This window comes from Pinus tabuliformis, chromosome 8, assembly GCF_031772625.1.
Source record: "Pinus tabuliformis cultivar Carrire ecotype Pingquan chromosome 8, CPIR1, whole genome shotgun sequence".
NCBI classification, from domain to species: domain Eukaryota; kingdom Viridiplantae; phylum Streptophyta; class Pinopsida; order Pinales; family Pinaceae; genus Pinus; species Pinus tabuliformis.
The window spans coordinates 757501929-757522535 of NC_142294.1; the positions used below are offsets into that span (position 1 = coordinate 757501929).

The 20607-nt window shown below is 38.4% G+C and overlaps 1 protein-coding gene across 1 annotated transcript in view; it reads right to left on the reverse strand.

Annotated features, from left to right (window-relative positions):
• The window catches only part of CBSX3 (Cystathionine beta-synthase (CBS) family protein), a 36202-nt gene extending 23784 nt beyond the window's left edge, over positions 1 to 12418 (reverse strand). Inside the window, exon 1 of the mRNA XM_089372800.1 lies at positions 12244 to 12418. The gene's annotated coding sequence lies outside the window, so the exon portion shown is untranslated. The remainder of the gene's footprint in view (positions 1 to 12243) is intronic.
• Between the last annotated feature and the right edge of the window lie 8189 nt (positions 12419 to 20607).

The following is a 20607-nucleotide window of genomic DNA, read 5'->3' on the forward strand; positions in this document are numbered from 1 at the left end:
AACATCTTGAATACTAGGGTTAGGGTTTCATCCCTTGAAGACACTAGAGCTATGGTTTTATGATTAAACCCTAGATTGTATTTGAGAAGGACTAGATAGGAGAAGACAACTTGCCTAGGAGGACTTGCTAGTGCAAAGCTTGCTTGTTAGAGTTCCCTCGCTAAGGCTTTCTAGTGCTAAAGGATTGCACTAACCTTGGAATGAGGTTGTGGTATGTATATGGACTTCATCTTTATACATATATGTGTTTTTCAGCTGTCCAATAATCATCTCATTGCAGATTTGATTTTCAGCTATCATTGTCTTCATGATATGGTAATTTCATGCACATGTATGTCATGTTGATTTGACATAAGTTAACGCTGAAGTTGTTAAGTGATTTATCATTTAAGATTAATCTTGACGAAGATAGGGCAGCTTTACTGCTGTAATTCCAGTTGTAGTGAAGTGAATTTCAGATCTGGTTTATGCAAAATACGATAGCCATAGAGGGCTGAAACTTGTTGGCATATATTTGGTATCTTTTCTCTTGGATTGCCTTCTTGACTGGGGTTGTTAAGAGGTGAAATATTGTCTGCTGATGCTGATGTTTTATTTATATTTCATAACACACTTAAGACTGAAAAATGATAGGGTTAAAGACCTCTAGGAAAGAGGTCAAATTTTTAAGTTGCATTAATTGCCTTACTCCAAAAAAATTCTACTATTTTTAATTGTATAATGGGATAAAGGTTTAACTCAATACCTCCACAAGAGGGCCCTGGATTCAGACAAACACCAACGGTAGCAAGAATAATTGATATTTGGAGCAAATCTCAAGCATGAAAGCAGTAAGCTAGTCGTACGCCCTAATCACAAACCACTTGTAATGGAATGAAATCTCTATCAAACTATGTGACAATAAATTCCAAAGGAAAAACCCATTGAAAGACAAACTAAGGCAAACCTCATATAATGTCTTGCAACTAGTCCATATTTCTATCTAAGGCCCAACTCACCCACATAATTGGATCAAATGGAAATCATTCTCAGACTTCCCAAACTGCCCAAAGCTTCCCTCCACAAATTCAAGCTATCTATATATCATGGAAGAAAAATGGTGTAAATCACATTTTCTGGGTTTCAACGATGAGTAATAATTGATGTTGCTTATGTGCCTTATGTGCCGTAACTAAAACCATTTGAGATCTAGTTGTATCATTAGCTTTGACTAGATATTGGAGATTCACTCAAAATATTGGCTTCCACACTTGTTTTAAAGACAATAAATCATGGACTATCATGTAACCTATTCATACATCACATTCCAGCATCCATATGCATGATACAACATGCTTGTGTGGCACATGTGGGACGAACGCAAATTATTTATAAAAGAAACAATAATTTATGATAGGGGCAGCCTAATATTCAACCCTAGGGCCCTACTAATGCTATCTAATTAACAGTAATGTTATGAATATGCTATGTAATTAATGGTAACGTTAAATTATTAAAGTAAAAAGATGAAAATGAAAGGTAATACTTAAATTTTTAGCATTACCATTAATTGAATCAAGATGCTTGAGTGGTTCCAACCTCATTGGATTTCATATGGAGAAAGTAGAATTTTAGTTCCCACTCCAAATACAGCAGACTTAACAGTCTTTAGGATTTCGATATTGGGGCGATTGCAACATTTCCATTGGATTCTGTCATGTACAAGAGTACGGAACTAGCATTTAATCAAGAGCACCAAGCCTTTATGTACCTTAATGTTAATGGCATTGATTCTTGAACTCTTCTATCATGACCCTAGTAAAAGTGTACCCATCACTCAAACAAAATTTAGATTTGACATGTTAAGCTTTTTCTATCTTATTTTAATGCTTAGAGGGAGTTATTGATGATGAGGATCCCAATATAAACAATGATTTCGATGATATGTAGGTATTTGTTGTAGTATGGTTTTCTTGGGCCTTGGGCCTTTGCACTTGCTCATTTATTTATGAATCTGTATCTGGATTATAAATTATAAATTAAGTTGCATGGTATGAGGAAACAAAAATGTGTATCTGGAATGGGAACATGCTGAAAATGTGACCCCCAAAAATCAGGAAACGGAGAAAGATGATATATATCTATATCTATGCACAATTTGAAAAAAAAAAAATCATTTAAAAGGTCCAAAGAGAACTTGACCTCAGGCTGATCAATTCAATGCAGATGTAGGAAATCATGGCAACCCTTTCTATTCGTAGCAAGAGAGAGAATTAGCCCTATAACTCCTAGTATTTGAATTTTAGGTAAATGTGACTGAAATAAAGTCAATGCTACCAGTGAACCTAGAGTATTCAAACCAACTGGAGATCAGCCAAAAACAAGACCACATTGAATTCCAAACCCATCATGAACAACTTATTTATATTCTTAATAATGTGATCAATTACCATTATAAATAAATAAGACTTATTACTCCAAACTATTAATAGCACCTGTATTTGTTTTGCTATTACACTCATCCAATAGATCCTAAAGTCTCCCAAAAAGTTTGAGAAAATATATGTTCATAAATTCCTATTTTGTAGTGACAGTGAGATTTATTGTTTGTTATTACATGTTAAACAAACACCAAAATAATAGGCAGCAGATAAGATAAACGTGAGTTGCATTTACTATACAAATGATATATTTTTATAATACATTCTAATGACCCTTGGTTTCCATATTCCAAGTGGTCTCTTGGACTCCATTGACTATTCAGATTCCACACCAACCCTTAGCGGATTAGGTTTCCAACATTCCCCCCTTAATCCGAAGGGGTATATACGAGTCCAAGAAGAGAGCTATACTACAAAATACAACAATGCATGACAACAATATGTTGAATGTGCTCTCTCAAATGAAGGTATAAGGTGAGAGAACTCGAGGTCTCAATCAGCGGTGGTTTAAGGATGACCACCAACACTGTAACACTTAGTGTAGTTCCTAGAACTCTTCCAAATTTGGCAAGAAGCTGAAGTCTTCTGCTAGAGGAAGTGCTCCCAATTTTTGTGAAAAGGGAGAGCTTTAGGCCTCAACTTGGAATGCTTAGTGCAATTCCCATAACAGTTCCAAATCTAGCAAGAAGTTGATAGTCTTCTGCTAGAGGAAGTGTCCCTAATGCTTTGAAAAGGGAGACCATCAACCTGGAAAAGGGAGGTCTCAACCTGCGGAAAAAGGGAGAACCTCAACCTAAAAAGGGAGGTCTCAACCTGCGGTGGTTTAAGGAAGGCCACCAACCAAAGGCATGCTCAGGGGCTTCTCTGTCTCTGGCTACAACTCTGAATCTGGGTATGGCTATCTCTGGTTGTAGGCTCAAGAAGCAAGTTCAGGTTGTGGCTCAGGCTCACTTGATGCATCTTTGAAACTTGTAGATGACCATCAATTCCCCCCTGTCAAATACAAGGTGAGAAGATGAAGAGATCTCAACTACAAGACTTTTCAATATTCAAGAACAAATTTTGTGGTATGATTTAAATATCTTCTTGGTCGTTGATTCTTGGTTGTTGAAACCCATTGCCAAGAAGTGATCCATCCAAGGTGAATCTTTGTTCTTGCAGGAGGCTTGTTTTTGAAGCATTTGTTTGAAGAATGAGTGTGTTGACCACAATGCTTGCATGGGTGAAGATCAAAACAATGATCTTTCACATGGCCAACTCGATCACAATGTTGGCATTTCACAATTTGTTGTGAATGTGGAGGAGAAGTAGAAACGGGTGAAGAACTGTCCTAAAGAAATCCAACACTCTGAAATTTGATGGGCTTTGAGTAGCCCGGAGTATGAAAGGATGCCTCCTCATCATATCCAAGACCTGTTTTGTGCTTGTTGCTAACAAGTTCTTCCAAAGGTCTGGTGATTTGGCTTGGGAAGTGCAGGTTGAACTTCCACACATGCATGCAAATATGCTCCTGAAATGGGCACATGATGGGATTCAACCTCAATGTTACTAATTTGACCACTTTTTGTCCATTGATGGGAGTCTGTCTTGAACTCAAACAAAGGATTTTTTTGAACAAAAACCAATTCAAAATGATGCTTGCATTGTTGTAACTCATCTCGTTGTAGCTGTGATTCGAGCTACAAAAACTCTATTTTCTCTTCTGCATTTTATAGACATGTTTGAATATTAAAAAGAGTGTCCTTGTTGATTTTAACCATGCTTTCAGTAGTAGACATGATTAAAGTTCTCAATAACTCTAACAATTCTGGCCATTTTCTCAAAGCACAGAAAATACTTGCAATCAACTTTGAAAATAGTGTCTTCTTCAATCGAAAATGCACCCGTAAGCTTACAAAAATTCAAAAATTTCCCAATGTCAAATAGAAGATATCTTTTATAGGCCTATAGGACTCTTGTTATGACCATAAGTGGTAAGCACATCAAGTTACGGAGCAATACCTCCCAATACAATCTCAATTTGTTGGATCTAAGATTCAGCAGTAAAGTCTAATATGTATTTCTCATTCGGAACACTTGTAACAACTACAAGTATGGGAATTCCAAGAATGTGGTTAATGAGCTCACACCAAATCAAACTCTTTACAAGTTTTTATTCATTCAACAATAATAGGGTTCCAAAATTTGTTCAACGCAACCCTTAAAAACAGAGATTTATACCATACATACCAAGCGCACAAATTTTAGGAGCCATGGAATATAATACACGGTCTTTCGAGTTGCTAGGATCAACGCTTAACCTTTACCAGCACATACATAAGTGATTACAGCATGCAACGCTCATGGCATTCAACACAATTCGATGTTCAACAAATCTCTGGCGCACATATCAAGAGCAACGACCAGCAACCAGAGAAACCAACATATAATCTCACTGTCACGGCCAACGCACCAGGAGTTTAATGCATTTTTTAAAGACAATAATCGACTTCATTCAAAAAGGACAGTCGAAGTCTTCAACATCAAGCACCGACTAAAACCGTTCCGTTACATTACTCAAATAGAAAGAGATACATTAGGCCTAACAATTTGCTTGTACTCTGAGTGCATGGGCGACCAAGAGGCATGAGGATGCCTTCAAATTAATAACCACAACTGCAGAAGTTGGCTCAAAGGATCTAGCTTGGATCATCAAATATCTTCAAACAGTATTATTAAGTTCCTCTCACAGTTTACTTCAAGCGTCAACTTAGAGCTTCTTCGACCGAATTTGGTGTCTCTAGTTTTTGATGAGATCTGATTTAAGCTCATCGTTACTCGCACCCCCTTCAAATTTCTTATGTTTAATTCGACCCATGCATCCTATGTTACCTCAGGTGCTTAATCAAAGGACTAGCGCATAGATTTTGATGACTCTTCATTCCAATGCATGCTCTAGCTTCAACACACAAAATGCACGGCTCTCCATTCTAATGCACGTTCATGGCCATATGACCCAACATATACCAACACTCCAATGCACATGTAACACCAGTGTTTGACCAATGCAACAACCAACACAAACACACAGCGATAAAACTCTTCAACTGTGCAGTTAATAAATCTCTGAAGCCATGATCAAACCTCATCCACAAATAAAAAACAAAATATGTATGTTTGTGAGGATTTGTTTCAGATGATAAAGTGGTACGTCAAATATTGGTAAAACAGTGCCGAATTTTGAATCTTGGAGGAAGTAATGGCGGATTTCTAAAATTATGATGAATCAATGAACGCTACCTTGCATTTCCACTACATTGCGACTTGGACAAGTTTCTTAGTAAGCAAACAAGCGAATATCTAACAAAGGTCAAATTAGGAGTGTTACATAGTAATAGAAAACGCGACAGATGAAAATATTGAGCGAGGAAAATATCAAGAGTTACGACATAGTAGTGTAGAGAAATTGTCAAGTAGGCGCAAAAACAATATATGACAGGTTCTTGTGCATTTGGTAGACTAGATGGATGGTGCGTTTGGCAGCCAAAATAGGAAACGCTCAAGCAGAAATAGCAAATCTGACAAGTTGAGCAAATGATGGAACTCAAATTGGAGCAGGGAAGGAAATTGCCCGCTCTGATACCATGTTAAACACACACCAAAATAATAGGTAACAAATCAGATAAACATGAGTTGCACTTACTATAGAAATTATATACATTTATAATACATTCTAATGACCCTTGGTTTCCATATTCCAAGTAGTCTCTTGGACTCAATTTACTGTTCACATTCCACACCAACCCTTAGCGGATTAGGTGTCCAACATTACAAAATGGACATCTAGATTAACTTTCTAGCAAAATCTTTATTTAAGACTCACAAATAAAAGACTTGGGTCCACTTCACTGCCAAAGGAAAAACAAACTTAAAGAATTGAACTATTAAAGGGTTAGATCATAAAAGCGCCATAAGGAGATTAGAATCCGCAAAACTCAGCAGCGAAGATCCTTCAAAATGAAGGTTTTTCTTTTCCTTTGGTAGACCTAACATTGCTGGCAAGTTTGCCATGCTGGCAGATAGTCGGACTCAGGACCAAGTTAACTCGTCTAGCAACAGGGCCAAACCAAGTTCAACTAGGGGTTCTCAAAAGAAAGACTTGCCACTGTTGTCAATTATCCTTTAAGACGCTTGTGTTGACTCCAGATTGACTAGTTTTCATCTACATGAGGTCAAATTCCTTTGCGATATTCAAGGAAGGGAAGTTGTTGGTGCTCCATATGCAACAGATGCATCTTTGTTTTCCATTAACTAAAGTAAAGTTTCAGCACACCATCTAAGGTTGACTTGTGGTAAGAAAAGGGTAACATAATGTTAAAATTGGCAACTAGGGCCAAACTCCATGTGGGTCATCTTATTTATGGCAGCTGATATTTTTCTTGGATCCCTCTCATCGAGAGGTATAGGATTGATCTAAAGATCATCCGATTCCGATAAGTATTCATGGAGATATGAATTTATTTGTGTTATGGGACAATTCGTCAAGGTCGGCCAGCAACCAAATAACCCCCACATGTGCTCAATGTTTTAGTATAAAAGGAGATGACTTGAGAGTCATTTCACACACACTTCACTCTTGATTTCTCTCCACTCGCTTTGGGTTTTAGTGGAAAAGAAATCTAGGAGAGGAAGCCCTAGACGCAGGAAGAAAGGAGGTTGCCTTAGCCGCAGCAAGGAAGACAGGCCAGCAAGGGTTTGAAGGGACGTTAGAGGTCAGCTTCAGGTGACCAAGCGCTGGAAGGAGGGTTTATCCACGCTGTTAGGAGAAGCCTTCTATAAGCTGTCTAAGGAAAACTTAATACGCTATTTAGAGGAGATCTCTACAAGCCCTAGCTGCAGTCCAACAAGTTCCACGAGCTGGTGTTCCAACATGCCCTAAACGCAGTCAAGGAGGAGGTCAATACAAGCCCTAACCACAAATAGAAAGGGTCAAGGAACAGCGTGGAAGGTCTGCTACAGGAGGCCGAGTTTGGTGACTGTCTTAAGGCTGAAATCTAGAGCCGAGAGGGCACGCTGCTAGGCAGAGTAGAGGGAAGCTAAACGCTGGAATTTGAGTGACTGTTTGGGCACATTGAGGAGACCGAAAGCTACAGCAAGCTAGGCCTCAGGCCATAGCAAGCTGTTGGAGTTATTCCAGGGCTGCGTTGAGGTGGACAGACCCTTAAGAGGATAACGTGGCATGGGAGGAGCCTCTTCAAGGTTGGCCACAGCACTAGAGGGCTAATCTTGCTATGTGTTGGGTTAAGGGCAGTGGCACATGCCCTAACCAGAAGTGCAAGCACAGCAATGCTAACAGTGGGACAGCAGCAAATGCAATCATGGTGGAGCATGGTAAATAGGACAGCAAGGACATGGTGCTTGGTGGGAGCATGGTAAATAGGACAACAAGGACATGGTGCTTGGTGGAGCATGGTAAATGGGACAGCAAGGACATGGTGCTTGGTGGAGCATGGTACATGGGATAGCAAGCAATCATGGTGCAGCAATGAGATGTGACAGCATTGTGATAAGGTGCAGCATGATGTGGAATGTTGTTGCATAATAATGGGCATCGTAACGAAGTGAAGTGTAGCATGTTGTGTGCAGCACTTGCAAAGAGCAGTACAGTGATATTAAATGCTACAATGAGATGCAGCATGATGGGCACAGTGAGGTACAGGATGAGGCAGCACTGGTGAGTGCAGCAAGATGATAAGGTACAACAAGATGTTGCGGTACCGAAAGGTGCAGCAAGTATGATGTGTGCAACATGGTAATGAGGTCCAGCATAGTGATGATGGGTGCAGCATGGTGCAGCACAGTGAGGTGCAGCACTATGATGGGTGATGGAGTCACCTTGGAGAATCAGTTGAAGCAGCATGTCTTCAACTGAGTTCAATTACCTCATGTATCATCTTCTTAGAGATGATCTATGCTCTTATTTAGATAAGTCAAAGTGTTGACTTCTGTTGTAAATGTACTATCTCTTTCTCTCTATTGAACTATTGAAGAACATATAAGAAGAATTGATCAAGGGTTTCCCCACATTGGGGTTTATCCCTGGCTAGCGCCACATCTTGTGTCCTCTTGTCTTGGCTTGTCTTCTGCGATTTATGTTTATGTTCTATCTGCAATTTACTATTATGCTGATGTGATTGCTAATCTAGAAAAGATATTGAGCTAACTGTGAAAATTGAAATAAATTGCTCTAAGCATAGAACATACCTAAAATTAACACATAACCAACTGCCAGAATACAACATTAAGGCCACAATCACAGATGCCAAATGTGACATATGAAGCATTTCAATCTTACCATCAAAAATATTGAAACCCCTTAAACAAGGGAATGTTCTAATGCCCCTAGGTCATAAACTTGCATTTAATTTTCGATATTGTGCAATGGTACTTGAGACCATACACGTGGGAAGAAACTATAACAGTTTTGCAACTCTTTCAATGCCCTCAAATTAGCAGTCAGGAAAGAGGTGCCTTTGCTGCACACTGATGCGACTCGCTGGCCATACAACTCTTAATGGCTTAATATTGCAACATTCCAAGCTCCAACAATCCTTTTAATTTTATTATTTTTCTTGTTAAACCCTCTGAGTGAATTAGAATTATTACTTGCATGCTCATTCTCATTGTTATTGATGTTGTCTTGCTTTACATTTGTCAATTTCCACAATCAGATTGCTTTATTATTGGAAACTAATTAAGTACGCATAATAGTCCCAAAGGACTCTGTCCCAAGATGGAAACCTGTCCTGATTAAGCCTCTCCATTCCTTGATTACAATAACTGTCTTTTGACAATAGATTATGCTGTCTTTTTCCTCCCTACATAAACTACAATTGATCTAAACTCTGAAGGTACAGTCGTAACTAGAGGACCCTCTATAGGTTTTGTAGGATTGCAAAGTAGCTTTATTCATGAGATTATTTACTAACAAACCTATGATGATGATGGTGTTTGACTGTCGACATGATGTATAGGATTTAGCAATCATCTTATAGGCTTTAATGTGCTAAATGTGAATTGTTTCATTTTTAACCATTTTTTCAATGAATAATTTAAAAATAATATATATATACACACACGTACAGGTATTTATATGTGTGTGAGGGTGTGTAATGTTTTCTCATTTTCTGAAATCGAGCCATTTCTATAATCCAAACCACTTTAAAAAACCTATACTTATTTTCTAGGAGCTATGCTTGCACTACCACATTATATTCATACTGATTGTAGTCTTCAGTCCCATTGAACTACTTTTGTGTCATTCATCAAACATTAATAAAATTATATTATTTTACCCTATCTTGATCCGAGTGGCATAATATCAAAATAATTAGTATATGTGGCACGTATTATATTTCCTTTTGCTTAATTTTATGTATTTTACAACCAATGAATGATGCACAACTTGAAAAAAAACATTTAAAAGCTCCAAACAGATTTTGGCCTCAAGCTGTGATCAACAATTCAATGCAGATGAGGAAATCATGGCAACCTTTTCTATTCGGAGCAAGAGAGAATTGGCCCTATAACTCCTCGTATTTAAATTTTAGTCTACATGTGAATAAAATGAAGTCAACACTGAACCTCGAGTATTCAAATCAATTGTAGATCAGCCAAAAACAAGACCAACATTGGATTCCAAACCCATCACGAATAACCTAATTCTAGTTTTGATCATGTGATCAATTACCACTATAAATATAAATAAGAATTGTTACTCCAAACTATTAAATTAACTTTTTTGGTTTTAAATGATGCATTTTATTCAAGAAAACTGGGTATATCATTAAGGCCTTGACCTTGGAATGAGATCACTAAAGTTCATACCACCTGTATTTATTTTGGTATTACACTCATCTCATAGATCCTAAAAAGTCTCGTAAGGAGGTTGATAAAATATCTGTTCATAAATTCCATTTCATATGCTTTTTATTTCAACTCAATCATCTCATAGTGACAGTGAGACTTACTGTTTGGTATTACAAAATGGACATCTAATTTAACTTTCTATAAAAAAATTATTAAAGACTCGCAAATAAAAGACTTATGTAAAGGGTAGATCATAAAAAGCCCCAGAAGGAGATTAGAATCCGCAAAATTCAGCAGCAACAATCCTTTGAAGGCTTTTCTTTTTCTTGGATGGACCTGACATTGGTGGCAAATAGTCGGACTCAGGAACAAGTTAACTCAGCTAGCAGCAGGGCCAAACCCAAGTTCAAGAAACTTGTGTTGACTCCAGGCTGACTAGCTTTCGTCTACATGACGTCAAATTCCTTTGCAGTATTCAAGGCAGGGAAGCCACTGGTACTCAATGTGCAACAGCTGGATCTTTTCTTTCCATTAACTAAAGCTTCAGCACACCATCTAATGTTAACTTGTTGTGAGAAAAGGTTAACATAACCAGCTGCCGGAATCCAGTATTAAGGACACAATCACAGATAAGCAAATGTGACATCTAAAGCATTTCAATCTGACCATCAATGATATTGAAACACTTTAAACAAGGAAATGTTCTAACAAGCCGTTAACTTAATAATGGTTTCAGCATATCGACTCCGATAGGTACTAAGAAAGCAATTTAATAGACTCCGCCTTTTCATATAATGGGGATCTCACACTGCTGCATAGGATTGCGCCATCTCGTGCAGCAGGTTACTTAAAGAGCCGTTTCGCACAAACTTACGTCTCGATTAAAACTAGATTAAAATTTAAAATAACCTAAGCAAAATTATTATTATTATATATATATAATTCTGCTGGTTGTTATTTAAGTTCTTTTAATATATATTTATTTATTTATTGTGCATTAAATAATTCAAATAAACTAAATAAATTTTGTTTAGATTATTTTAATGTAATAATATATATTAAAAAAATATGTAGTTTACTTAAATAATTTAATGCAAACTATATATATATATATATATTGTGGAAAACTGTAGCATAAACAACACATGATGTTAACAGAAATTAGAAGGTTAATAGCCATTCCAGAGTACATATAATTAAAGGCATACATCACAGAAAAATCGGCACGACACCGTGCAAAGCACTTCGAGGTCGATTATAGTGCCTGTGCGAGGCGGCCGTAAGTTGATTGATTCGGATCAGATTAAGTTACAGCAAAATCTTTAAGATGTTTAAAATGATCAGTAAAAATACAGACAATGTTCAACTAGTTCCTATTTTCTAATTCCTATGTCTTCAAAATCAATAAAAAAATCTGATAAAAACACATATGGTAAATTTCTAATTCTTGTATCTGAACTAACAGGAAGGTTCAAACACTGGCAAAATAAAGAAATAAGAGGAAAAAGATAAATGATCCCTTAAATCTAGCCTTTACACAGATTTTCCCCAAAATCCAAAGCTTTATGGGAATCAATGACATAATACAAAAAATGTAAACCGAATAAATTTCTATTGCCTGTATCTTCACTTACCGGAAGGTGCAAACACTGGCAAAATAAAGAAACAAGAGGGAAAACGATAAAAGATCCTTTAAATGATAAAGAAACAACACATATTTTTCTCAAAATTTTGGCCTTTACAGGACATAATGTAAAATGTAAACCGAATACATTTATATTTCCTGTTTCTTAATTTAATAGACGGCGCATGAAAAATAAGTACAGAACAGCAAAAACGATAAATCTTGGCATTAAAGATCAAAAACCAGACTTCCGGGTTTTGTCAAAAGACGGAAACAAAACCGAACAGAGCACATCCAGTACTCGAAACTTTTAAAATTTGCAAGTTTTACAAATAAAATGTCATGGCGCACCTTAAAATCACGATCGAAGAGCGTCAAATCTATGTTCTTCCAGACGGGTGAGAGACTCGTCCACTGCTGAGATCGCTTCGGTGATTAAATCCACCGGGGTTTCATAGAAAAGAGAATGTAAAGCCTTACGTTACATAGCAAAGGCCCCAGTGAAGCAGCGCTCTTGCCACCTTACCTTACCCTAGGATTGCATTTTGACCCGGGACTGGAGTTTAACACGATATTGGTTTAACAGCACCGGCAGTGCCTGTATGGATAAAGTTCCATTCAGGCCGTCGATTCTGGGTAGACTGGGGAGTTGTTGCCACGTATGAAAGCCGCATCAGCCCATCGTTAAAAACTGTCGTTTTCAGAAATTAATAGTTAAATAGTTGTCACTATGAATAATTTAATGATTAAAAAGATCGCCCTCTGCTCAAGTTTGTATCATATTCAGAGGGTACTGGAAGGTGAATAATTTAATGATTAAAATGATCGCCTTCTGCTCAAGTTTGTATCATATTCAGAAGGTTGGGATAAGGGATTCGAGTTTTTTGGGTGGGTTTTTTTTCTAATTTTTTTTAATTTTGCAAGAATTTATTGAAATTACAAATTTGATTGGTAATTTTTACACAATCTAAATACTTTAGGGATTTTAAGAGTGTTAAATTTATATATAATTAAAAAACCAATTTACATAACACAAATTAAAATTTCACTTTAAAATTTTTGACCAATTCCCAAAATATTCAAAAATCACATTAAAAACAACTCTTAAAAATTTATCCAAAAACGTTAGTTATTTTATAATTTTCTTTTGTATATATTTATTAATCAGTTTTGCTAGTGATTCAAAAAGTTCTTTGGAATTCTAAAATTTTATTGTTTGAGACTTTATAAGCTAATAAAGGATTTTAAAATATTGTACATAAATAAATCAATTTATACGTTGAAAAATATAATTTAAATAATAAAATATTATAATTTTTCAATGATTATATAATTTAATAAAATATTAAATTTATATAAATTCAACCTCCAACTCTTTAAAATAATTTAAAATTTTTAATTACCTTTTATTTAAATTTGTAATTATTTTTTTTGGTTGGGATTTCGAAAGGTTGGGATAAGGGTTTCACATGAACTAAAGATTCTTTAATTAAAAAATGATATTTGACTTTTACTTAAATTACAATAAAAGTTATTGTCATCTTTTTGGTATAAGATTAATTTTTTTTTAATATCATAGTAAATTACAATAAAAGTTACTGTCATATTTTTGGTATAAGATTAAATTGTAATAAAGGCGATTGTCAATTTTATTGTAGTGAAAGAAAGGGTTATTGTAAATTTTCATTATAATGAATATGATTAAATTTCCAAGTTAAATGAAAATTATTTATTGTTAATATTGATTTTGGTTTCTAGAGAATGATTTTGGTGAGATTATGTGTAATTAATTATTATTTTTATTATATGTCCTCATGGTATAAGGTAATCGATTTTTTTAGATTATTTTGTATTTTTTTTAATTGATTTGGTATTATTTTATTTTATTTTATTTTTAATTGGTAGTGTTTATATAGTTAAACCTTATAGATTAAATTTTATTATTTTTTATTAATATTTAAAATCATTTATCTGTAATATGATTGGTTGAAATTTTATTTTGTAATGATTGTTATTGGGGTCTTTACACAACACAATGTTATGTGATAACTGTTTCATATTTGCAATATTTATGTCATGATTTTTAAATGTTTTTAGATTTTTTGTTTACACAATGTCATGTGGATAACCTATGTCATGATTTTTAGATGTTTTTAGATTTTTTGTTGTTAAGTTTCATAAGAAACCTCCAAAATTAAAATCCTTGAAAATAGCTCATGCTCCACATATTTACCGTGAATTATTACCCACCATAATTGAAGCAAGCATTTGCATAAAAAATGGATAGAAACAATATGTAAATAAATACACTTACCAAGATCTACTCACCAAAATTTATGCAAATTAGTAGGCAATTAATTTTTCAGTTGCATATATCAATTTGCAATTTTTATGAAATCTTATTAACCGTTAATTAATTAAAATATAACTTAATTATATTTATAACAGCCCACGGGAAGTAGAATGGACGGTGATCGGGTGGTGATCGGGTGTACTGTTAAGGCACTCCTTGATATGAAGGTCACTGGTTCCAAACTTCATGGACAAAAATTCATCCATGTTAAGGGTTGGTGTCGCCTAGGCCTCATGCAAGCCCTAGGATTTCTCAAAAAAAGGTTAAGCATGCAGTCATCTCAAGATTCACACAACTTAGCAAACAAAAAAAATACATTTATAATAAATTTTATTAATTAACAAGTTCAAAATTAAAAATATTCTTAGTTAAGGAGTTTAAAATTTTATTAGTCCAAGTAAATAACTTTATTCTTAAACCAATACAATTACAATGGGATAAACTCATTAATCACTGAGTGAAAATTGATTCAAACCATAATTTTTTATTTAATATATATATCAAAAATAGTTAGACACTTTAAAAAATTAATATATATTCATTTAATTATTATATAATTATTTTAAAAATAAAAACCACTTATTTATATTACCTAGGTTGATAAAATTTATCGACTGAGCGAGCGAGAATGGGCAGCAGGTTTATTGTTCTGTCAAGCCTGGAGAATGGAGGGGAATAGGGATCCTTCGTGGCCCTCGTTCCTCCTCCCCAATATTCCTTGATGTCGAAGTACCCAATCGAATCCCTCGCAAATACATCAACGCAGCCAGAGCTCCGACGAGGCCTTATCAAGACATTGGGCAAGCAAGGATCCGTAAGCAACGTCTCCACCACAGGTGTCACGCCCCTACACCTGCGGTAGTCTTCCAACCGCTTGTAGCAAGGTGCGGCACCATTGAACGCATTCTTTTCACCAATACTAACATTCGTGGACTACGCCTACTTCCACATTAACATACTTAGCTTGTGTTTCGCAACTAAGTAAAAGCAATTATCCTTTATACTTAATGAAGCCCATACTCATTCATTAACATCATGCAATTAACCAAGAACAACAATTGCAACAAGTATAAAGGGGAGGGGCAACTCCTCGTAATGTGAGTATGCCCGACAATATATTATATCAGTTTTTCAATAATACAATCATCAAGTATACTTGGCAAAACTCCAAGTCTATACTTAGAATATTTTACAATCAAGGCATAGAACAGCCTTTTACAATCATGTGCACCCTTGCACAAAGAGAAGTGCTCACCCGAGCCACTTATACCTCCTTACCAAGTCCTGCACAAATCACCCGAACCTCGGCACGCTTGCCTACACTCCAACCGGCATAAGAAACTCCAATCTGCACTCAAGATAACCTACGCATGAGGTATGCGCAGTCCTCTCTCTCTTGCGCAGTTTTACCCCTCTCTTATGCGCACAAGTGAAGAGATTCGATGATCGAATGATGAGCAAATGAGTCTCAACTCCATTCATTTATATGAAACCTTGCGCAGGTTTCAAGGGGTGTGCAGCCCCTTGGCCGACCCCCTAAAGCTACCACGCATGCCCACAAGTCACTCCATAAGTCGGCCTTGCAAGCATCGTTCACCATCGCATATAAGTATACGCTCAACACTTAGTCGTTTTAAGTGTTCTCCTTATTGTCGCATTTTTATGTCACATAGTGTCGGAAGTTTGTCGCATTTCCTCCGCACTCTGTCGCACCCGTCGCACATCGTGGTTGAACGCACCCGCGCACCCGCCCGCGCTCTTGCCCGCGCCCGTGCACGATCGCCCGCCGTCGCCCTGCTGCACGAAGGCCTTACATCCTCCTCCACCTGAAATCGTTGTCGTCCTCGACAACATATCATCCCGGTAGCCATCCACCAAGATCATCACTCATCCGTGATGTGAACTCCTCTTCGCAAGGCAAACATCCTTGCAACATATGTAGAGACTCTTCTCCACTATGTCCCGGCTCAATGACCACTGCCACCAAGCTCACCATACCAAGGCATGCACCTCTACGGTATGCTCTCCATAAGATGTCATCTCGATCCATGATTGCTGACCTCTTGTCTCCATCATGTGTCCCCTCCTCCATGTAGTCTCCCTGTCAGATGCCAACACATATGTGTCACCATGTCTCGACTAATGCCAACATATCTCTGCATATTGGTACCCCTCATGACTCGAACTAGTCGGGTGATTAGTCCAACCATACGCCCAAACCATAAGAATGCACATCCTTATGCTATCACAAGTCTTTCCCTGACTTCTGCTACATCTCAGACTCATCAAGAATCTATCAATCATCCCATGCTCAGGTCCATGGAAACTCCATCCCATCTGCAACATGCTCCATATAACCAACCTGATGTCCATGACTCTAGTTGTCCATGATGTCCAATCCATGTAGACTCCATCTCAACCTCTGGCCATCTGCATCCAAGTCTGCAATCTGTCATAAAGAAGCCTCCTCCAAGGCCCCTTGTAAAGTTGATGTGGTTCCTCCCTACCAAGGCCTCCACACCAACCTTCCTCCAAGGTTATCTATAGAGAAAGGAAGGCCAAGAAGTTTCCTCCCTGACTTTCATCCACCCATGTGTCAGATTGATGTTGTGTCCTCAAGTATCTATGCACAGCTTCAATCTCCTCACATGTACATCCAAGCTCACCTAGCTTGTTCTTTGTCAACTGAAAGTCATATATACCCATAGCATATCTACAAAAGTCCACTATCCCAGCAGGATCTCTACCTCCATAATCCTCATCAACCACTGCCTCTGAAGTAGCACTCGGGCTCCCTTCACTTGTAGCTCCATTGTGAAGATCATTAGTAGAAGATGCTCCCAACAAGTGTCTCCATGTTCGTGAGGTTTTCTTCTCACTTCCCTCATTCTTCTTTCCAGCTCTTGCAACGAAGTCAACAAGCTTCCTTTCCTTCGTTGTTTGAGTCACACTCCCAAGTCCTCTTTGCTCCACATCCTCATGCTTCACATTCGGATCTTTGGGATACAAAGTCATAGAAGCCATCCTTGGTCTATACCCCAAGCAACTTCTTCTATTCATCGGTACCATCATGGTTTTCCCTTCAGCTGTGATCAAGAGAATGTCCCGGTCCACCATTGGTATGGCTTGTGCAAGCTCCATAAAGTCTAGCCCCAACACCATAGAATGATCATCCATGTCCACAACTCTCAAGTCCAACTTTCCAAACCACGATCCTACTTTCACCTGAGTGTCCTTCAACACACCATCAACAGCTCTAATGGTAGAGTTGACTGCTTTGAAAGCACTCCATTCCCTCTCCATCTTTGCTTTCTTCCCAAAAGACTTTGTTGCCTTCCTGCTCACGAAGCTATGAGTAGCCCCCGTATCCACCAAAGCTGCAAATCTCTTGCCCTTCACGGTCACCTGCACAAAACTTAGCTTCAAGGAACCATCTCCCTTTGTTGGCTTTGTCTTGCGCCTCACATCAGCAACCTTCTTCAAGAATTCGGCCTCAGAAGTGTCAATTGGCTCATGCTCCACCTTGACATTCCTCCTAAGGTACTTCACCTCCTTGCTTGGCTCTTCTAAGCAACTCGATCCTGGTCCGGCTTGACTCCCTTCAAGCTTACCCTCCATCGCATCTTGCTCAAGTGCACCAACCAAGTGTCCACTGACCAAGTTCATAGAACTAAACTTCCGAATGTCCTCTGGATGATCTCGGTAGTGAGTTCCCAACCTGTCAATGTAGTCAAGCTCTTCCTGCTCAATCACAACAACCTTCTTACCAAGAAGCTTCTTCTTTATCTCTTCCTCAATTTGCTTGATTTCGGCTTCCACCCTGGCACTTTCCTTCCTCAACCGAGCTCTTTCATCAAAGAGCTCTTGAAGACCAAGACCACTTTGTTGGATCTCCTCATCAAGTTCATTGAGCTCAACATCTGTCGTACTTCTGCATTGGCTCTTGAGTTCTTCAAGTTCCTTCTTTAGTTCCGAACATCTCTCTCGAATCTTCATGTTCTCGGCCTTCATCGAAACCCATTCTGAACTCCATCGACTCATATGTTCCAATACTTCGTACCGGAGAGCTTTAACTGCACTATGGCTAGATTCACCTTTTCGTAGGTTCATCTACCATCACTACCTTTTCAGCCTTCTCCATGTTCACCGAGTCACCTGCAACGTGAACCAACCCTTGTTCCACTTCGTGTGAAACGTTTTCCTTCACCTGCAAGTACCTGTCATGAGCAACCCTGCTTAATAGCTTCACCGAACCGAAGCTCTGATATCAACTGTCAAGTTGTGTATCAGCTTCAAACCTTCAAGAGCAAACCTTGCTCTGATACCAACTGTCACGCCCCCTACACCTGCGGTAGTCTTCCAACCACTTGTAGCAAGGTGCGGCACCATCGAACACGTTCTTTTCACCAATACTAACATTCGTCGACTACGCCTACTTCCACATTAACATACTTAGCTTGTGTTTCGCAACTAAGTAAAAGAAATTATCCTTTATACTTAATGAAGCCCATACTCATTCATTAACATCATGCAATTAACCAAGAACAACAATTGCAACAAGTATAAAGGGGAGGGGCAACTCCCCGTAATGTGAGTCTGCCCGACAATATATTATATCAATTTTTCAATAATACAATCATCAAGTATACTTGGCAAAACTCCAAGTCTATACTTAGAATATTTTACAATCAAGGCATAGAACAACCTTTTACAATCATGTGCACCCTTGCACAAAGAGAAGTGCTCACCCGAGCCACTTAGACCTCCTTACCAAGTCCTGTACAAATCACCCGAACCTCGGCACGCTTGCCTACACTCCAACTGGTATAAGAAACTCCAATCTACACTCAAGATAACCTACGCATGGGGTATGCGCAGTCCTCTCTCTCTTGCGCAGTTTTACCCCTCTCTTATGCGCACAAGTGAAGAGATTCGACGATCGAATGATGAACAAATGAGTCTCAACTCCATTCATTTATATGAAACCTTGCGCAGGTTTCAAGGGGTGTGCAGCCCCTTGGCCGACCCCCTAAAGCTACCACGCATGCCCACAAGTCACTTCATAAGTCGGCCTTGCAAGCATCGTCCACCATCGCATATAAGTATACGCTCAACACTTAGCCGTTTTAAGTGTTCTCCTTATTGTCGCATTTTTATGTCGCATAGTGTCGGAAGTTTGTCGCATTTCCTCCGCACTCCGTCGCACATCGTGGTTGAACGCACCCGCGCGCCCGCCCGCGCTCTTGCCCGCGCCCGTGCACGATCGCCCGCTGTCGCCCTACTACACGAAGGCCTTACAACAGGTGTCGCCAAGTGGTTAAAGGGTATCGAGGATGCCACAGTCGAAGGGATCGGGAAGGTGACAGTGAGGATTTTACCAGGTATTACTGAAACCAATTTCCAGCCACTCGATCTCAGCATATTATTTTTGTTGGCCCTCATGCAATCAGATCTGAGGTTCGAGATCTAATGCCCTTCATGCACCCTCGCCAGCCACTCGATCTCAATATTAGTTTTGTCAGCCCTCATGCAATCGGATCTGAGGTTCGAGATCGAATGCCCTTCATGCACCCTCGCCATAAGTCCAAACTCGACATAGCTGCCCTAGCACGGCTATTGCATGGTACCGGGCCAACCCTCCTCAATAGGGGAAGGCGTAATACCATCAGATCTGATAATGATCTAATCAGACAGGCCCACAGCGAACAGTATGACCCATACCAAATCCAGATCTGGGAGCACACCCAGAACTTCAACCCTGCTCCTAATGTCCAGATCTTAGTAGAGGCAGCGCTGCAGAAGGAAAAGTTGGGCGCGGACAGGGCAAGATCTAGCAGCCCACACGGCAACATTTCAGAGGTAAGGGTTAACTCGTTTTTTATATACCCTTTCCTCACACCCGATTATGGTCAAGCCGCCTTTGCATGGCCAATGCACAGGCCTGAATCGAGCTTTTTAGCCACGGAAGACAGCCAGAGGATCAAATCTTCCAAAGAACCAACAGATCGGGAACTTAAAAGAATAAGCAGCATTCAAAATGTCCAGATTTGGGGGCACACTTATGAAATCTTATTAACCGTTAATTAATTAAAATATAACTTAATTATATTTATAATAGCCCACAGGATGTAGAAAGGAAGGTGATCGGGTGGACTGTTAAGGCACTCCTTGATATGAAGGTCACTGGTTCTAAACTTCATGGGCAAAAATTCATCCATGTTAAGGGTTGGTGTGGCCTAGGCCTAGTGCAAGCCCTAGGATTTCTCAAAGAAAGGTTAAGCATGCAGTCATCTCAAGATTCACACAACTTAGCAAACAAAAAAAATACATTTATAATAAATTTTATTAATTAACAAGTTCAA